The sequence below is a fragment of the Anguilla rostrata genome, chromosome 19 (genome assembly GCF_018555375.3).
Source record: "Anguilla rostrata isolate EN2019 chromosome 19, ASM1855537v3, whole genome shotgun sequence".
NCBI classification, from domain to species: domain Eukaryota; kingdom Metazoa; phylum Chordata; class Actinopteri; order Anguilliformes; family Anguillidae; genus Anguilla; species Anguilla rostrata.
The window spans coordinates 14,424,201-14,445,207 of record NC_057951.1 but is presented as its reverse complement, the minus strand read 5'-3'; the positions used below and the strand labels follow the sequence as shown (position 1 = coordinate 14,445,207).

Sequence of the window (21,007 nt, the reverse complement as noted above, 5' to 3'; positions counted from 1 at the left end):
GAAAGCAGGGCTCAGTGAATTAGCGTGCGCTCTTAGAGGGGTCAGCGCGTAAACAGCGGGGGCTGCTGCAGAAACACCACGCTTCCTCTTAAACTCCGCTCACGCTCCCCAAAGCCCAGCACCGGGAATCATGGGAAAGGCCTTTTATCAAATTTCCAGGCGGCGCTGGATGAATAATGCATTTCCGAAAACAGCAGAAAAAGTAAATAAGACCGAGGGAGATTCGCTATAGAAATGAAACTCTCGCGACGCACACAGAGTAAAATACATATTTCCAGAGATGTATGCAGATTCTAAAAATATCGTCTCGTTACTCTCAGCACAGACTGTTCCGAGCCACAAGCAGAGCGAGCTAGCACACGTCCACCGCGCCGCGCGCCGCGTTCGCTATAGTGACGCGTTCCGTGACTCAGCAGACTCGCTGCGTTTCTGACGATTCACGCGACGGACGCGTTCGCACGCACGAATCAGGCGTTTAGAGGCGTGCTGGGTGACGCTACCTCACGAAGCAGGTCATTATGACGCAGTGAAGTTTCAACAAGTGGAAAAAAACTAATTAGCATATAAAACAAATGGCATTTAAACATGGCAAAAAACATGAACAAATGAAAACTATTTTTTTTTAAACAATAAAAAGTTACATTGTCTCTGTGTTTATTGATTTAATAATTAAAAAAATAAATGCTGCTATTTACTGTTCAACACTGACGCAGAATCGGGCACTGCTGTCATGGCAACGCCGAGGCCGTGTCTGCTCATAAAAGGTGCTTTGGGAAATGATGGTTTACCTTTATTATATTCTCTTTCTCAACAGGGATTTAAAAGTTGTTCAGGCTAGTTTCCCACAATCCGATTGGTTCCGGCAAGATTCCACAAGCTCTGGATCACAGTTGAGTAAATAACTGTCAACAATTCAGCATCACAGGAGCAGAACTGACCACAGAGAGTACCTGAGCTTTGGTCCAATAGCAAAGCACACAGTTGGCTGGCCTCCCCTCCCCACCTGGACAGGCTCAAACCATGCTAAGCTGATGAGAGAGGTCACTGCAGCGGCCATTGCTGATTGGCTGAGACTTGGACGAGCTTCTGGACTCCAGAAACTCTCAGAGCCTCAAAGAGCCACAGAAAACAATCAAAGCTGGAGAAAGAAATGAAAGATTCATAACGACATTACCAGGAACTTCACTGCACCATCAATCCGCCTAATTTCATTTCCGCTAATGAATTTAGCCCTTTTAAATCAAAAGGCAGATCAAATAAATCTGGGCTGGCAGTCTTTGGGGAAAAAAGCTGTTTTTTTTGCCTCACCGGGGAGAAAAAGAATGCCGTTGTAATTAAGTGTGTAATTCAATAAGACTGAGATAACGCTCTGCGCTCAAACACATTGAGAGGGAGACGAACACAGCGCCCCTGAAACACCCATCTGCACAGGGCAGACGCCTTCCCAACGCAGCGCCATGAGTACGGATGGGGACATGGGACAAAAAGGTACAGATGGTTACAGGAGCTGGCTTATTCCAGTTTCCCCCCCCCAGACATACCTGCATGGTTTACATTGTTATTCTCAGAGTACATTCATAACAGATTAACAAAACTGCAGACCCAAATAAAGGTTACTCAAACCACAAGAAAACCCACCAATCAGATTTCGCACGAGCAGTGCCTTCAGAAGGTGGATTGTTCGCCTGGGAACATGCAGATCATCTGCACTCTGAAACTAGAGCTGACTTTATGCACTTCTAAAATGGATGGTGTCAGATTAGGACTGAGGGACACATTCTGTTCCTATTCTGCACATCACTTTTCAGTAGAGCACTGAAAACACAGGCGATAAATCATGTGCCCCAGTGAGACTGCTGCTCTGCTCCTGCTCATACTGCTACACTGGAGAGAGAGAGGGAGGGAGGGAGGGAGGAGAGAGAGAGGGAGGGAGGGAGGGAGGAGAGAGGGAGGGAGGGAGGGAGAGATACTCTTCCATATGTTTGTGCTGTAAATGCAACACAATGCAACTCCTGTAATGTTAATACAGCAGGAAGGAACCCCTCGCATCACTGGAGAGAGAGAGAGCACAGAGAGAGGGACGGATAGAGAGAAGAGAGAAGAGGAGGATAGAGAAAGAGAGAGGAGAGAGAGGAGAGAGAAGAAGGAGAGGAGAGGAGAGAGGGAGAGAGCACAGGAGAGGGAGGAGAGGGAGAGGAGAGAGAGAGGGAGAGAGGGGGAAGAGAGAGAAGGAGGAGAGGAGAAGAGAGGAGAGGGAGAGAGAGAGGGAAGAGAAGAGAGAGGAGGAAGGGAAAGAGGAGGGAGGAGAGGAGGAGAGAGGGACAGAGAGAGGGAAGGGAGAGAGGGAGTAGGGAGAGAGAGAGGGAGAGAGGGGGATAGAGTGAGGGAGGGAGAGAGAGGGACAGAGCACAGAGAGAGGGAAGGAGAGAGGGAGGAAGGGAAAGAGGTAGGGAGGGAGAGAGAGGGAGAGAGCACAGAGAGAGGGAAGGAGAGAGGGAGTAAGGGAGAGAGAGAGGGAGAGAGGGGGACAGAGTGAGGGAGGGAGGGGTGGACGCTGTGCCTCAGTGTGACACAGCAGATGTGTGTGGCAGTGCGAGTCCCAGGGGACTCATGGAGGAATTTGGGTGATGCAGGAGATCGATTCTCAGCGCAGACTCCCGTACCGAGCCCCCTGGGGCGTTCATTCAGAGGCGTGTGAACGTGAGTCATTTCCACCGGGGGGGGGGGCAGGACCGAGCCCCCCCCGCGGTGAGGGCCAGCGTCAGCACCCCGCGGGCCTGTGATCGCTGCTATTATATTATATTCAGAATAACTGCTCCCCCAGGAGCTCTCACTGTCAATCAGGGACTTTCATTTGGGAATGAATGGTACTGCTGATAACTGTCTCAATGCAAACGCACACACACACACGAATGTACACATGCACACACACATACTGACACACACACACACACACGCGCACACACACACACACACACATACGCACAGCACTGGATGTGACTGTTTGGTGATGAGTAGCAGTGACTAATGAGGACACACGGGGACAGATGCCAGCTGGATGTGGCTGAATTTCAAACACCAAACCACAGCAGACGAGCCCTGGGCTCTCTCTGCCTCCCCTCCTCCCTCTCTCTCCCTCTTTCTCTCTCTCTCTCCATCCCTCTCTCTCTCTCTCCCATCCCTCTCTCTATCCCTCCCTCTCCCTCTCCATCCCTCTCTCCAACCCTCTCTCTCTCTCTCTCCATCCTCTCTCCCATCCCTCTCTCTATCCCTCCCTCTCCTTCCCATCCCTCTCTCTCTCTGCCTCCCTCTCCCTCTCTCCCTCAGCTTTAAAAACCTGAGGAAGGCCAGATCAGTCGAGAGCAGAGCTCTTCTGGCAGATCTCAGATTCTGGTTTTGTTTCTCCTGTGTGGGGCAGCAGTGATCAGGGGTCACTGCAGAGCCGTTAAACTGCTCGCCTGACTGGCTTAGAAATAACACACACACACACACCACACACACACACACACACACACACATACACGCACACACACACACACACACACACACACACACACACACACACACACAGTGCTACACATAGACACACACACACACACACACGCACACAGTGCTACACACAGACACACACACACACACACATACACGCACACACACACACACACACATGCACACACACACAGTGACACACACAGACACACACACACATGCACACACACACACACACAGTGCTGCATACACACACACACACACACACACACAGTGCTACACACAGACACACACACACACACACACACACACACACACAGTGCTACACACACACACACACACACACACACAAACCTCTCCTCCTGCACTCAGTGCCCAAACCTCTCTGCAATACTCATCTTAAGCTTGCGCTGCAAAGCCTTTTCCTAAATTTAATTCAGCCGTTGCCTCATCTTTCTTGCGCTGGGGCATTGGCAGAAGATATTCTCTTTCTGGCGTTCTGCATGCTGTAAGCGTTTGTGCCGAACCGACGCTGACCCCGGGGCAAACGCGCTCAGAAAGAGCCGGAATCGGAGCGTCCAGACGCTCGGGGTCAGCTAACAAACCCGCCGCAGAGTCCACTCTGGCCAAACCCCCTAGCAACCCTACAACAGACCCACCAATCAGCACGCTGTGCACTTCAATCCCACCAATCAGCACGCTGTGCACTTCAATCCCACCAATCAGCACGCTGTGCACTTCAACCCCTCCAATCACCACGCTGTGCACTTCAATCCCACCAATCAGCAAGCTGTGCACTACAATCCCACCAATCAGCATGCTTCCCCTGCACAATCCTGAAAAGTGCACCTCAATCCCACCAATCAGCACGCTCTCCCTGCACAATCCTTAAAAGTGCACATCAACCTGCCAAATTCACTGTCTGTACAAAAGACAAGAATTATGTCTAAATAACAATGGCAAGCAGTGGAATTTCTGTGGACTTAGAGACGCCCAAAACTTCAGTCTGAATATTCCATATTTTCCCAACATTTTCAGCATTCAGTAAAAGTTCCTAATATTCAGGCATTATTGAACAGCCCGATAACAGTGATATTGTACGAGTATCATTCGAAGGTATTTAACTCTGGGAATTTGTTAGCTTACAACAGCGCCATTACGCATTAATGCTCCAATAACCAATAACCTGCAGCCCAGTGTTCCAGCACAGCGTCACTCTGAAGAGTGCACTACTCTAAGCTCTTTGATGAAGACCAGCGGTTGTTCGGTGCTGATGTTCTGGCTCGCCCCGCTCGACGTCACGCGGACCTGACCTTTCAGTTTCATAACAGGATTAATTATGACCGCCATCGGGACGCCGTGCGATAAAACCCCCGCAGTAAGTCTGCGTTTAGTGACTTTGAACTGCCTGCGCTCATTTTATATGCGTAAAAATGACATCAAATCCAACGATCAAAAGACGTACCTCAGCACCAATTATGAATGAAAAAAACTTCAATGAGAAACACCAATGCAATTCCAAGACCAGGGCCCACCTGGCACAGCCAGAAAGAGCACAAACAGAAACATGTAATATATAGGACTGATTACCCAGAATTCCCGGCATGGGCTAGGCCCCATCTCAGACTCCCCTCTGGCCTGCTGACGTGTGAGCAGGCCTCTGATGCTCCACTTTGGCCAGCCCACTGAACATCCCACTGAACAGGGCCCGTCCAGTTAACATTGCTGCTGACGGCATTTCATAAAGGCCTGATGTCAAACTCAGTCCCAATCCCCATCCCAAGAGAGAACGGTTGTGGTCATGTGTCACTCAGTCTCAGTCTCACACCCTCAGACTCTCACACACACACACACACACACAACACACAGACTCACACACACACACACACACACACACAGACACACACACACACACACACACACACGCACACACACACACACACACACACACACACACACACACAGACTCTCACACACACACACACACACACACACACACACACACACACACAGACTCACACACACACACACACACACACACACACACACACACTGTTTTTAGAGTGGAAGCTCCAGCGGAGGTTCAGGCTGACCTGCAGCGGGACAGTTTCGCTTTTGAGGAGGACCACTGTGGGCTTTGGGCAGCCCGGGGGGAGTCTCCCACGATAAGCTGTGATCGCTGGATAAACGAGCTCTGTGACGTCCCAACGTGCTCCTGAAGGAACCCCAGCCCCCCCCTTCCCTCCCCGCCCCAGTAAGGTCTTTGAGTGTCCTCTGAGCTGCAGGGAGAGGGGCTTGCTTTCTCCATTTACTTTCTCCATCCATCACTTTCCCTCCCCACTCTACCAATCTACTCCCTCCCTCCCTTTCCCCGACTCTCTCCATCTTTCTGCCAGGCAATCTTTCTCCTTCACAACCCCCCCCCCCCCCCCAGACTGAGGGTGCGGGACGCAGTGGGTTACTGACGGAGGTGGGAAGGCTTTTTGCTGTGTGTTTTTTGCTGTGTAATTGCTTGTGTAAATTGCCTTCTATGTAAAGTTGTTTGTGCTGTGAAGCACACGCAGGACAGAAAGATAAAATCTGCCATTTGTTCACGTCCAAAGTTCAGCGGCAGTGCACAAAAATAAATAAAGTCTGACCTCTTGTGTGGCATTTAAGGTCTTTTGAAGGATAAAGTTCTTTAATGAAATAACACTGGGGAACATTCGGTTCCGTGCTTCAGTTCAGTTGAGGAAAGTCCCAGAACATTCTGCGATAGGAATGTGAAAGAGGAAGTGTTATACTGATGTTATCAGGGAGAGGGAGAGAGAAGGGTTATTATCTGTAATAACAGGCTAATAAAGTATGGTTATTATCTGTAATAACAGGCAAACACGCACATGTGCATGTACATGCACACACACACACACACACAAACGCGCATGTGAATATGAGCACGCGAACACGCACGCAGGCACAGGGAGCAAGGCCACACGTCACCAGCAGAACCAGATTGGCTCCTGGGCAAGACTGCAGTAATATTAGACTTTGAGAGGAAGCTCGGGCAGGGCGGAGCAGGAGAAAAGCGTGCTTCATAAGCGCAGCTTCGCCTGCCACCAAATCCCTCCGTAATGAGTTTCTCATGAACGCCACATTCCGGGGAGAGATGAGCATTTCAGAGGTCAGTAATTCTGCCGAGCAGCAGAGACCTGGGAGAGGGACTGAAACTAACTGTGTCACCAGTGTCACGCGTGACATGATCTAACGCCCCCCCCCCCCCCCCGTGCTGTTCGGCCCTAACAGAGCAGAATTTACGTGCCAGATCTTCATCCTGTGCTAATATTGTCTTTGTGCGCGAGCGCGCTCAATGGCTCCCAAAGCCCAAGCTTCTTTATGGGACATTTATACCTCTGCACCCTGGGAAACATTACACACCCTGCACCTTCAATCACTCTCTAATTACCAGAGCACTGGAGGGCAGAGAATACCTGCAGACACCTGGGCCACACCTCAGCACTGCTACAGCAGGGTAAAGGAGGGAGAAACAAAGAGAGAGAGAGGGGACATAGCAGGATGTGCTAGCCATGAACCACTGGCCTGGTCCAGCTGAGCTTAGCCTGGGTTATTGACCTGGAGTACTGCCAGCCCAGTACACCCAGGAAACACTGCACCATTTAGTCAACATAAAGCCCATTAAATATACATAAGCACAAGTTCATAGCAGACTTGTGTGTGCGTGTGAGGGGCTTAAAGGCTTCACTACAGACTAGGTACACTTTTAAACTACATTACCCAGATGCCCCTAGCGTCTTCTCTCAGCTCCCTATTTACTAAGCCTTTTTTCCTGCAACATGTTCTTTATCAAAATTATTCATCATACAGAGAAAATAATCCATCGCCACTAAACAGGCTTATGAATTTTGAGTGTTATTATGGAGATAAACATGCCGGAGATGTGATTGGATCCTGTGGGTCCATCCCCCCCCCCCATCACCACCACTCCCTGACATCCCCCCCCAGCCCCCCCCAGCCCCCAAAGGGCCTGCACCACACAGCAAATGGGTTTCATTTCAAACAGCAGCCTTTATGGTTTTCATTTCACATGCAACATTACGCAGAGGCCCGTGCCTGTCTCCCACTGGCCACGTTAGCAGCTGTGCTGAGCAAACCCTCACTGCGGTGGGAACCGCAGAGGCTCTCTCCAAAAGCAGAGAGAAGGGGGAATGGATTAAACACTTTTTTAAAGAGTCCTCCACATCTTTACAAAATGCGATGGCTAGGAAAATGAAGCTATGCTATCAGGGAAGCTGACAGCTTGTTGTTATGAATTTTAAATGAAAATGCACTGCTCCTGAGGAGGTTAATGTTTTTGGCTGGGGTGGGCATTGCTCCTGAGGAGGTTAATGTTTTTGGCTGGGGTGGGCATTGCTCCTGTGGAGGTTAATGTTTTTGGCTGGTTGGGCACTGCTAAAGCTCTCCTAAGGGACAGACAGAGACTGCTGCTCTTAGCTTCTGGAGGTGTGAGGGGTTTGATGTAATTCATTATGACCGCTAATACACTCTGCCTATTCACCAGCTCCCCACAGTGGGCTGTCCTGCCAAAGGAGGGCTCATTAATTTGGGCAGGTCCCAGTCCCTGATACCAAGCCTCAGTTCTCACACATCCCCCGAGATCACAGACAAATGCACACACACACTTAAGACACAACACACAGGCACAAACATACAAGCACACACACACAGGTACGCACACACACACACACACACACAGGCACAAACATACAGGCACACACACACAGGTACGCACACACACACACACACACACACACACAAACATACACACAGGCACAAACATACAGGCACACACACACAGGTACGCATACACACACACACACACACAAACACGAACACACACACAGGCACAAACATACAGGCACACACACACACAGGTACGCACGCACGCACACACACACACACACACACACACACACACATACACACAAACATATAAATATAAAAGCACATGTACAGGACCACAGCTCGTTGCATCGTCTTACACAACATCAATCCATCACTATCAAGCCATCAAGTCCAGTTAGCCCTCCAGCTAATCCTGGAACATCAGAAACCAAAGGAAGAAGATAACTGGTGAAAGTGGGTCATAGTCTACATATAAATTCTGCTCTGCTCCAGCATCCTATTTCTGTTCCACTCCAGCATTGTTAACATAACATACTGCGACATAACATAATGACGAGAACAGGCCATTCAGCTCAACAATGCTTGCCATTTTCCTGACTAAAAAATATAGTGCTCTCATTACCTACAGACTAGATAGTATCTAACACTGAATCAAGCCTAGTCTTGAAAATCCCCAGAGTTTCTGCCTCTACTGTGTGACCTGGCAGGCTATTCCACACATTGACTACTCTCTGCGTGAAATAATTCTTCCTAATGTCTGCACAGAATTTACCTTTTGCTAATTTCCATTTATGTCACACACACACACACAAAATAAAAACATTTAAACTGCTACAGAAAACCTGCTTGGTGTAGAAGACACAGCCACTTAGAGGACTGGATTGACATGAAAACAGAAGCGATCCCCGCTGTGGACAGAGAGAGCACGAGCAGAACTGTCTGAGCACGAGCAGAGCGGTCTGAGCGCGAGCAGAGCGGTCTGAGCACGAGCAGAACTGTCTGAGCGCGAGCAGAGCGGTCTGAGCGCGAGCAGAGCGGTCTGAGCGCGAGCAGAGCGGTCTGAGCGCGAGCAGAACGGTCTGAGCGCGAGCAGAACGCTCTCAGCGCGAGCAGAACGGTTTGAGCGCAAGCAGAGCGGTCTGAGTGCGAGCAGAACATTCTGAGTGCGAGCAGAGCGGTCTGAGTGCGAGCAGAGCCCCAGATTAAATGCCACTTTTAAAGGCCCTGAGTAAACGGCCCACATTCAGAATGAATGAAGACTGAAATTGAGTTCGCAGCGCAGTTTAGATTGTATCAGCCCCCTGATTGGGGGCTGGCCCAGCCCAGCAGAGCTTTTATAGATCGGGAGCGGGGCTCTAACTCACAAGCACAGGAAGCCAACAGCAGGCCTGTCCCCCATCGCTCAGTGTGTGTGTGGGGGGGGGTAGAGTATCTTTAGAGGCAGAATTAAGATGCCAATCCTCAATGAGGCCCATTGTACACAATCAGTGCTACCTGAATTGGCTGCATTGATTGGGCAGCTATGTGATGGCGATGAGGCTGGGGAAATCTATACTGGCTCTGGCTGCAGCAACAGCGACCCGCCAACCCGCCAACCCGCCAACCTGGATCACTCAGAAGTATTTTAACATGGACCTGCTGAACCCTGCTGAGGAATAAATGATTTGCCCGACCGTGTGGAATAAGGGCTTCAGAGATCTGCCCGTCAGCCACTGAAGTGCAGCCTGTGGGCTTCATTCCCCTCCACAGCTCTCTCACACAGCCCAGCTTCACAGAGACAGCGCCATAACCACAGCCCAGCTTCACAGAGACAGCGCCATAACCACAGCCCAGCTTCACAGAGACAGCGCCATAACCACAGCCCAGCTTCACAGAGACAGCGCCATAACCACAGCCCAGCTTCACAGAGAGCACACCCTCTCACACAGCCCAGCTTCACAGAGAGCACACCCTCTCACACAGCCCAGCTTCACAGAGAGCACCCTCTCACACAGCCCAGCTTCACAGAGAGCACCCTCTCACACAGTCCAGCTTCACAGAGACAGCCCAATAAACACAGCCCAGCTTCACAGAGAGCACACCCTCACACACAGCCCAGCTTCACAGAGAGCACACCCTCTCACACAGCCCAGCTTCACAGAGAGCACACCCTCTCACACAGCCCAGCTTCACAGAGAGCACACCCTCACACACAGCCCAGCTTCACAGAGAGCACAGCTCTCTCACACAGCCCAGCTTCACAGAGAGCACACTCACACACAGCCCAGCTTCACAGAGAGCACAGCTCTCTCACACAGCCCAGCTTCACAGAGAGCACCCTCTCACATCACAGAGAGCACAGCTCTCTCACACAGCCCAGCTTCACAGAGAGCACCCTCTCACATCACAGAGAGCACACCCTCACACACAGCCCAGCTTCACAGAGAGCACACCCTCTCACACAGCCCAGCTTCACAGAGAGCACACCCTCACACACAGCCCAGCTTCACAGAGACAGCGCATAACCACAGCCCAGCTCACAGAGAGCACACCCTCACACACAGCCCAGCTTCACAGAGAGCACACCCTCTCACACAGCCCAGCTTCACAGAGACAGCCCAATAACCACAGCCCAGCTTCACAGAGAGCACACCCTCTCACACAGCCCAGCTTCACAGAGACAGCGCCATAACCACAGCCCAGCTTCACAGAGAGCACACCCTCTCACACAGCCCAGCTTCACAGAGAGCACACCCTCTCACACAGCCCAGCTTCACAGAGAGCACACCCTCTCACACAGCCCAGCTTCACAGAGACAGCGCCATAACCACAGCCCAGCTTCACAGAGAGCACACCCTCTCACACAGCCCAGCTTCACAGAGACAGTGCAGGGGAGAGAGGGAGGGAGGGAGGCAGGGAGAGGGAGGGAGAGAGGGAGAGGGAGAAAGAGAGAGGGAGAGAGGGAGGGAGAGAGAGTAAGAGAGATAGAAAGAGAGAGAGGGAGAGAGTCGTACCTGAGGAGACACACGGCACAGCTAAAAGACTGTGCTGAATCACTCTGACACTAATAGGGCATAATAAAGTAAAAGGAGAAAGGGGTGAAGCGCTGCCCAGTCTGAGTTAATCACGCCCTGCCCCTCGCTCAGCGCCCGGCGGGGGGGCATCACTGTCCCGCTCCGTCTGCGGGACACTGCTTATCGCCTCAATCCTGACCTCACACAGAGCCCACGCCTCCACACCTTCACCTCACACACTCACACTCACACAGAGCCCACGCCTCCACACCTTCACCTCACACACTCACACTCACACAGAGCCCACGCCTCCACACCTTCACCTCACACAGAGCCCACGCCTCCACACCTTCACCTCACACACTCACACTCACACAGAGCCCACGCCTCCACACCTTCACCTCACACAGAGCCCACGCCTCCACACCTTCACCTCCACACTCACACTCACACGACCAGCACTCACACACACTCACCTCACACCTCACACCAGAGCCCACGCCTCCACACCTTCACCTCACACACTCACACTCACACAGAGCCCACGCCTCCACACCTTCACCTCACACACTCACACTCACACAGAGCCCACGCCTCCACACCTTCACCTCACACACTCACACTCACACAGAGCCCACGCCTCCACACCTTCACCTCACACACTCACACTCACACAGAGCCCACGCCTCCACACCTGCACACACACACACCACACATCACACAGACCCACACGTCACACACACACTCACCACATCATGGCTGCACAGCCAACACTAATACCCTACACACACACACACACACACACACACACACACACACACACACACACACACACACACACACGCACGCACAGACACACACAGACACACCTGCACACACACACACACACACACTAACAGACAGTAACATGCCACCTAAAGCGCACGCAGATGTTTCTCTTCCACTCCAACAGAAAAATGCTCCATACAGCATCTCAGCAGATGGTACAGTTGTCCTGACAACAGTATCCAAGCAGACGACTGCGTTGCCCTAGCAGCAGCATCTCAACAGACAGTAGGGTTGCTCTGACAGCAGCATTCCAGCAGATGGTACGGTTGCCCTGACAACAGGATCTTAACAGACGGTAGAGTTACCCTTGCAGTGGTATGTGGATGGGCGGGGCTGCTCATTGACTCTATTCCCACCCCTAACAGACAGGGCCGTGGTCACAGTGCACACGCTGCACACGCAGGTCCATACGTCTGGGCGGCACGCAGACGTTTATATGCAGTGCCATGGATGAACTCTCACAGCTGCCCACACCCCCTCCCTCTGAGAACGTCAGGGATTTATGGTAAATGGATGGTAAATGGACTGCATTTATATAGCGCTTTTATCCAAAGCGCTTTACAATTGATGCCTCTCATTCGCCAGAGCAGTTAGTGGTTAGGGGTTAGGTGTCTTGCTCAAGGACACTTCGACATGCCCAGGGTGGGGTTTGAACCGGCAACCCTCCGATTGCCAGACAATCGGTCTTACCTCCTGAGCTATGTCACCCCGGTTTATTTATTACCCATGAGGCACCAGGAGCCGCGATGGAAAAGAGGAAAAAGGGATTTCAGAGAAGAGAGCACACCGGTTTCAGGCTTCGTTTGCGCTACACGTCCTCCTCTCGGCCCTGAGGCCAGCCTGAGAGCACGGAGAGTGACCCCGCGCAGCGGTGGGACAGAGCGGGATGAGGAGGGCTGCCCCGGAGCGCTCCGACCCCCCCCCCCCCCCATGGCTGGAGCCACAGGCAGAGAGGACTCAACACAGGAAAAGGCCCCGACTAGCCGCATGCACAGGTGTGTGTGTGTGTGCGTGCGTGCGTGCGTGCGTGCGAGTGTGTGTGTAGGATGTGAGTGGGAGGTGTGTGTGTAAATGTGTGTGCACCTGTATGTATGTATGTGAGTGTGTGTGTGTCTGTGTAACAGGGTGAGCCACCATCTGTTGAACAGTGAGACTGGAGCAGGGTGCTGTGCTGGGCAGCACTGTGGGACCCCTGTGGATTGGACGCTTCTATAGGCCAACAGGCCTGACAGGTTACCCACTGAGAGCAGAGCAGAGCGGCCAGACTCCGCCCACACAGGCCCTCAGAAAATATCAACCATGTGACACTGTCAACATCAAAACAGTGCGCTTGTACAGTTAAAAGTCATTTCTGACGCACATGTAAAATATTCAAGATTCTCACACATTCACACTTTGCTAGAGTTGTCCTACAGGTCATTTAAAAGATTTGAGGTCAGTGTGTGACTGAATCAGCAATTAACAAATCCATCTAACATTTTTATTTCTGGACTAAAGCTAACGCAAATCAAAACCTCTCGCGATCAGAAGCCAGAGTAAACGGCAGTCTCAGTCTGGGCTAAGGCAAGCAGGGTTAGCAGGATCAAGTGTAGCAGCGGTAATGTTTCTTAGCTCCTGTTCAGTGAAATCTGTTCATTCAGCAGCAGAATATAAGCCTCTCCTCTTACACCTTTACCTCTCGCCCGTGACTCAAACCCGCAACCCCCCCCCCCCCAATGGAAATCTGAGCAAAACATCATACTGTCCCTTCTGATCTCCACAACCTATAAAGCCCAATTAAATCCCATCCCATGAGCCTCTGCATCATTCCTAACCTTTAAAATAACCAGTAGTGAGCTGGAGGAAATGTGTGTGTGTGTGCGTGTCTGTGTGCATGTGTGTGTGTGTGTGTGTGTGTGTGTGTGCGTGAGTACGTGTTGTGTGTGTGTGCGTGTCTGCGTGCATGTGTGCACGTGTGTGTGTGTGTGTGTGTGTGTGTGTGTGTGTGTAGGATGTGAGTGAGCCAGAAGACAGAAATCCCACTCTGACTCCTAACAGGTGTGTATTCTGAGAGTGGCCGTTCAGCGTTTCAGCCGATACAAATCTCAGAAGCGTCCTCTTCACATTTAGATTGCAGAGGGATAAATATTTGATGAGCCCTCAGGTCTGTTTCGGACAGAACGTTAAGGTCACTTTTAGAAAATCACCTGCGCTTGCAGATTTTTCTGCGTATAAACAGCTCCAGACCTCTCTCTTTTCAGGGACAGAGCCGTTTCCCCCCGACTTAGAAAGCAAAGACGCTTTTTTACCCTGCTCTCTCTCTCTCTCTTTGGTTTCCTGAGTACAGCTCAGATCATTTCATGCATTTTATCTTAAGTGGTTGAATGCTCTGGTAACCTTAAGCAAGGTACTTTCCATGAATTTTGCGCAGTATGAATGAATAGAGCTGAAATGTAAGTTATATAAAGGGCGTGTTGGGTTCAGCCATGTAAGTGCAGTCATTTACTCGCACACACACACAGAAGAGCCAAGCGATGCCTCAGTGGCACAGGAAGCGCTCACCCCCAGGCACTCATCTTCTTCTTTTAAAAAAAAAAAACCTTTTTCCCCGCAGCAGAAGTCTGTCAGGAAGAGACTGAATGTGCAGAATCTCAGAGCGTTTCATTGGTCAGCAGAAGCTGACCTGGAGCCTCGGTGGAGAACAGCCTCACCTGTGTGCAGTGCAGCTCATCTCAGGGCAGGCTTCGGTACAGGCCCCTGATTGGACGGTACGGCTTTAAGGCGCTTCCTGTGAAACCAACCGCCGATTCTGGTTTAGAGACGTGACTGAACCAGGCTCAGCCCTGTCGCAGGAGCAGCTCTGTTCATTGATGGAGTCGAGAAGGTGATGTTTGTTTTCGGCACTTCCACATATGTGTTTCTCCTGAGTGAAATTGTGTAAAAGATATAAAAATAATGTGGAATATCTGTTGCATGTGGCCCCTTAGAGACAGGCACACTCTACTCAGCCCTAATATTGTGCTGGGATTGATCCACAGGTCCGTTAGAGACAGGCACACTCTCTGGGATAGATCCACAGGTCCATTAGAGACAGGCACACTCTCTGGGATTGATCCACAGGTCCGTTAGAGACAGACACGCTCTCTGGGATTGATCCACAGGTCCGTTAGAGACAGACACACTCTCTGGGATTGATCCACAGGTCCGTTAGAGACAGGCACACTCTACTCAGCTCTAACACCGTTATGCTGACGCCCGGAGGCCAGGCTGACAGGCTCATTTGCACCTGTAATGACAGCCCAGCAGAAACGCAGCATCCTGACACCTCCTGAGCCGCCGCACTCTCACCGCACCGCCGTTCTCACGTCCCCCGTTTTCCCGCTGCCTTGGCATGAACCGCAGCCTCTGTTCCCGCTAACGCACGCCGCTGCTCCTGGGAGGGAAAGGCCGGAATCACAGCAGCAGCGTTCCCGGCTGCGGAGGCTCGGTTTTCCTAAACGGGAATGCTATGCGGATCAGCGGAGAGAAGCTATCACCCTCGACTGCCTCACCCACCCCCCCCCCCCCGCCCCACGCTGATCTGCTGAGGAGAGCTGGCCCCTTCCAGCCGAGCGGGAACCAGAAGCGCTCGTTAGCAGGTCCTCTGGGGGGGGGGGGGGGAGGTAATTAATTTTGCATGCTAATCCTAACTTCTGGACTCCTGACAGCTCAAAAAGGTGCTTAATTGTGCAATATGGGATCTGCCACCGCCGGAGTTAGACAGACGATCTGGGATAAATGACAGACTACGGCTTACAGGATATACCCAACACCCTGTGTGTGTGATTCAGATTTAGGGATCTCAGAGGAAAAACAGATTTAAACCAGAACTGGACAAAGCTTTAGGGAGACAGGGACTTTCTCCTCTCATTGGTAGTGCCATCTAGTGGTAAAGCAGAGGCACTGCCATTACTCTGGGGAAGCCACACTGAGTCAGTCAGCGGGAGAAGAAAACGTGGCTGTTGCGTTAAGCACGGCTCTCCAGCTCCCCTCAGTTCCCTGTGAGCGCACGGCCGGGAGAGTCGTGGAAATGGCGGTAGGGAGCGCATGACGCCGCCAGCGGCCCGTCGCTGCCCCTGCAGGGGCGGCTGTAACACAGACGGGGCTCAAATTTACAGCGCAGGCCGGGAGCGCACTGCACCCGCAATCACCGCCGCACTTACCGCCGCACTTACCGCCATTTCAGACGCTCACATCAGAGCGCCACGCGCACGGCCCACTCACACCATCGGCAGCACGGAGAACCCGCCGCCGCGCACACTTCTGCTTCCTGTTTAACATACAGGTGTGTTAGCTGCTTACAGGAACAGCACACACACACACGCACGCACACACACATGCATGCACACAAGCATGCACACAAGCAAGCGCACACAAGGACGCACACACACACACACGCACAGGGACACACACACACGAGCGCACACGTGCGCCCACACTCACTCACTCACTCACACACACACATGCATGCACACACACGTGCACACACGCAAGAGCACGCACACACACACACACATGCACAGGCACAGGGACACACACACACACTCACTCACTCACACACACGCACGCACAAACAAAAGCATTTTCCCCCAGTGAAATGCAGTATTTTCCATCAACATTTCCACTCGAAGAATGAATCAACTCAATCAGGCTACTTAGCCGCTCAGCCCTCTGAGGCTCCGCTCATTATCTACGGCAATACAATCAACAAACGGCATGATGTGGAGCGGGTCTGTGGGCCTGCGCGCACACGTGACCAGGGTTCTCACTGTCACACTGTTCGCTTTTCCCTCGTACATTTTCAATCTGTCTCTGTTTAGACCTGTTTCTCCCAGCGTTGGTGTTCCTGCTCCTGAGCGGAGCTAAATCAGAGATAACCTGCGCGTGCGGTTGGCTGCTTTTCAGGCTAAATAAATAAATGCAGGGCTTTGGAGGAGCTCCAGAACGCTCGTCTGCTCACATTTGGAGAGACGCCCGCGCTGTAGAGAACGTCCTTATGGGAAATTAACGCAGCCTTTCCCGTTCGGGCGGTTTTCCAAACCCTCCGGCACAAACCGAGAGGCCGAAAGGAAGCCAGGCCTATCCCGTGCCTGGGGTTCCACGCTCCGCAAGACCCGAGCAATTCATTACCGAGCGACGGCGACCCAGATCAGCCCAGAGGCGCGGAATCTCGCTGAGCAGGACCGATGTAGCACAGGAGTCTGCTCTAGCCCAGCGGGGATAAGCCTGATACCGTTAATCACGGTCTAAATCAGGACACTGACCAGCTCAATCGGGCTTAAGTGTGGGGAGAGGGGGAGAGGACTGCTCCCACACAGGGTCCTGTCCTATAAGACTGCTCCCACACAGGGTCCTGTCCTATAAGACTGCTCCCACACAGGGTCCTGTCCTATAAGACTGCTCCCACACAGGGTCCTGTCCTATAAGACTGCTCCCACACAGGGTCCTGTCCTATAAGACTGCTCCCACACAGGGTCCTGTCCTATAAGACTGCTCCCACACAGGGTCCTGTCCTATAAGACTGCTCCCACACAGGGTCCTGTCCTATAAGACTGCTCCCACACAGGGTCCTGTCCTATAAGACTGCTCCCACACAGGGTCCTGTCCTATAAGACTGCCCCCCCCCCCCCCCGGGGTTGGCCATCCAAGTTTTGCTAGCGGGTAACGAACGAGGCCTTTCTGACAGCGTGAGGTCTTAATCCGGCTACATCTGCGGATCTGTGCCACAGACTTCTTCAAACGCTGACTCAGCTCAAAGTAGAGAGACTTTTCTCCCCTGGTTCTCCCTGCAAATGCATTTATATTTACAGGCAGATAACCAACGCCAATATTTCAACTCCTGTCCAAAGCCACTGGCACAACATTATATATATATATGCATGTACACCTTAAGCACATTTTTCGTCATGTAGATTTACCTATATTTATGTTGCATGTGGAGATCAGCTGAATATGTATTTCCATTACCCATTCTTACCCTTCACAATATTTACCTTTCATGAATTTGCCCTGGTAACGAAGCGAACCCTCCGTTCCTGCTAGGTCACTATTTTTAAAAACGTTTGCGTTTTAAATGCAGTCTATCTGCTTATGGTAGCAGCTTCACTTCCACTGAAAGCACTTACAGGCTCCCCTTTAAAAAGGCTGCTCCTCATTCCCACCTGAACACAGGTGTAAATGAGCAGGCTGCTGAGCACGGAGCCCGCAGGTGCAGGCAGGTAGAGATTATCTGAGGTGCCTCCTGTGTTCAGGTTAATTTACTTTGGCCCAAACAGGAGGACTAAGTGGCCTCCAGCCATTACACCGCTCAGTCAAATTAATCAGCCCTGCGGCTAACGGCCCACAGGCTACTGCAACATACAGACCTCACGCACTCCAGCCCTGCAGAGCGCACACACAGACACACTCACACACACAGCCGCACGCACGCACGCGCACTCGCACTCACACTCACACTCACACACACACGCACACACACACACACACACACACTCACACACACACACACATACACACACACACTCACACACACACTCGCACACGCACACGCACACGCACACGCACACGCAACGACGACGCCACCACGCACACACCACAGCAGTATACACACAAACACGCGCACGCAACACACACACACACTCACACACACACACTCAACACACACACTCACCACACTCACCTCACACTCACACTCACACTCACACTCACACTCACACTCACAACTCACACTCACACTCACACTCACACTCACACCACACACACACACACCACACACACACACACACACACACACACACACACACACACACACACACACACACACACACGCACAGCGTGATTTCAGCCCTGACCATCTCTGCATTCTGAAGTGTGACCCAACCTTAATGGGTCAAAAGAGCGATTTCATTACAGACTGACTGCTTCAGTACAGACTGACTGTTCCAGCTCTCCAGCGGTACAACCCTCTGTACCGCCCCTAAGTATGAGCAGCCTGTGATTATGATGAACGCTGCACATTTGAGTATTTGATAAAGAGAAGCGATGACAGAAGGAGTGAGGATGAGCAGCGCAGGCTGAGTGTGAGGAGGAGAGAAGGGCAGACGTGCGGGAGAGAGGCTGAGTGTGAGGAGGAGAGAAGGGCAGACGTGCGGGAGAGAGTCTGAGTGTGAGGAGGAGAGAAGGGCAGACGTGTGGGAGAGAGTCCCAGGCGGGTCGCTGCTGCTTCATCCTGTGAGCAGAGCGCTTAGCCCGGGCTGCTTCTGTAAACACCGAGCATCATGGGTAATGTGAGCAAACGTACGAGCGCTGGCAAGCCTACGGGAGTGTGAGTAATAAAGGTCAGGCACTGTACACACAGCGTCCAGGTCTGGGGCTCCCCCCGGGAGGGGTGTCACGCCTTCCTCTGCTGCTGGATTTGGGGGGGCCGGGGTGTGAAGTCAGAGGTAGCGCTGGAAAAGACTCAGAACACCAGCGGAAAGGCTTTGTGTGCATTTTGTGCAGGTGCCTGTTTTGCAGCTTTAAATAATTAATCTGTTAACAACCTGAGACAAGCATGGGGGAGGAGGACTCTTCCCATCATGCATTCTGATTTGGCTTCCAGAGTCCACCCCCCCCCCCACCCCCCGTCCTGAAGAACCAGCAGTTCCTGTTTGACATTGCCGTGAGCCATGCAAAACTCTGCCACCCAAATATGCCCCCCTCCCTCTTCTCCCAAAGCCACTCCTCACTCCCCCCCCACCCCACACCCCCCAAAAAATGTAAACTGTTTCTCCGTTAGATCCGTTACATGACACTCGTTTAGCACTCTTTCTTATCCACAGCAGCCTACAGCACAGGGGGAAGAGAAGCGAGGTGTGACTCATATGAGCTACCCTCCAGACCAGGCTGACAGGGCCTCCAGACCAGGCTGACAGTGCCTCCAGACCAGGCTGACAGGGCCTCCAGAGCAGGCTGACAGGGCCTCCAGAGCAGGCTGACAGTGCCTCCAGAGCAGCCAATGAGGACGGCCCGCGCTCCTCCCTTTCAGATGTGCCGTGATGCGCTAATCTATTCAGCTAAATTAATTATGTTTTAATGTGGCTTTGTTCACTGGATTTATCGAATCCCCTCTCACTCAACGTCTGACTAAATATCATAAATGTATCTGTAATCTAATCGGTTTTCTCTAACTGCTCCCTTGGGTAATCATCAGCCCATATTTCTTCAGGGCACTTGGTCTCCTCCTCGCTCCAAGTGAACCTGCGAGCGTTCGTCCGTTTACAGAGTTCACCTCGCCCACAACTCACAGCCTACACTTCCCCTAATTTGGTCCGAATAACATTTTTGGTTCAGACCATCGTAGAACTGTGTTCTGACCAGCAGCAAACTGCACCAGGATTCGCTTGGAAGAGGACCAAGACCTCCGTTTTTTTGTTTGTTTTGCACGCACCCAATTACATGTGGAGCTTTCACACCTGTCAAAGCGAAACAAACTAAGAAAAAGTTCAATTGGTCCACACCAAACAAGGTAGGTGTGAAAACACCCTCTATGCCAGGGTCAGTCAGGGTCACAGGTCACACACTCGTGCAAGGTCACTGGTGACTCTGCCAGGTCACTCAGGTCACCGGTCACAGACTCTATGTCGTCACTGGCCATACCAGTCGGTCAGTCAGGTCACCGGTAAACACCAGTGCAGGTCACCATCACAACTCTGTGCCAGGGTCACTCAGGGTCAACTCTCCAGTCCACTCTGTGCCAGGTCCTCAGGTCACATCAGTGCCAGTCACTCAGGGTCACAGACTCTGTGCCAGGGTCACTCAGGGTCACACACTCTGTGCCAGGGTCACTCAGGGTCACACTCTGTCAGGTCACTCAGTCACTCAGTGCCAGGGTCAGTAGACTGTGCCAGGCGATGGCAGTAGCACATCCCCTCTCTCTCCCCGTAAGGAGCCCAGCTGGTCGAGCACAGGCCAGCCGTGCCTGTTCACCGGGCGTCCCTGTTCTCCGGGCCACGCCGCGG

At 52.0% G+C, this 21,007-nt stretch overlaps 1 protein-coding gene across 1 annotated transcript in view; it reads right to left on the bottom strand.

Moving 5' to 3' along the window:
- Positions 1-21,007, bottom strand: part of LOC135246059 (metabotropic glutamate receptor 8-like) — a 97,567-nt gene that overhangs the window by 64,370 nt on the left and 12,190 nt on the right. The gene's annotated exons all lie outside the window — the stretch shown is intronic.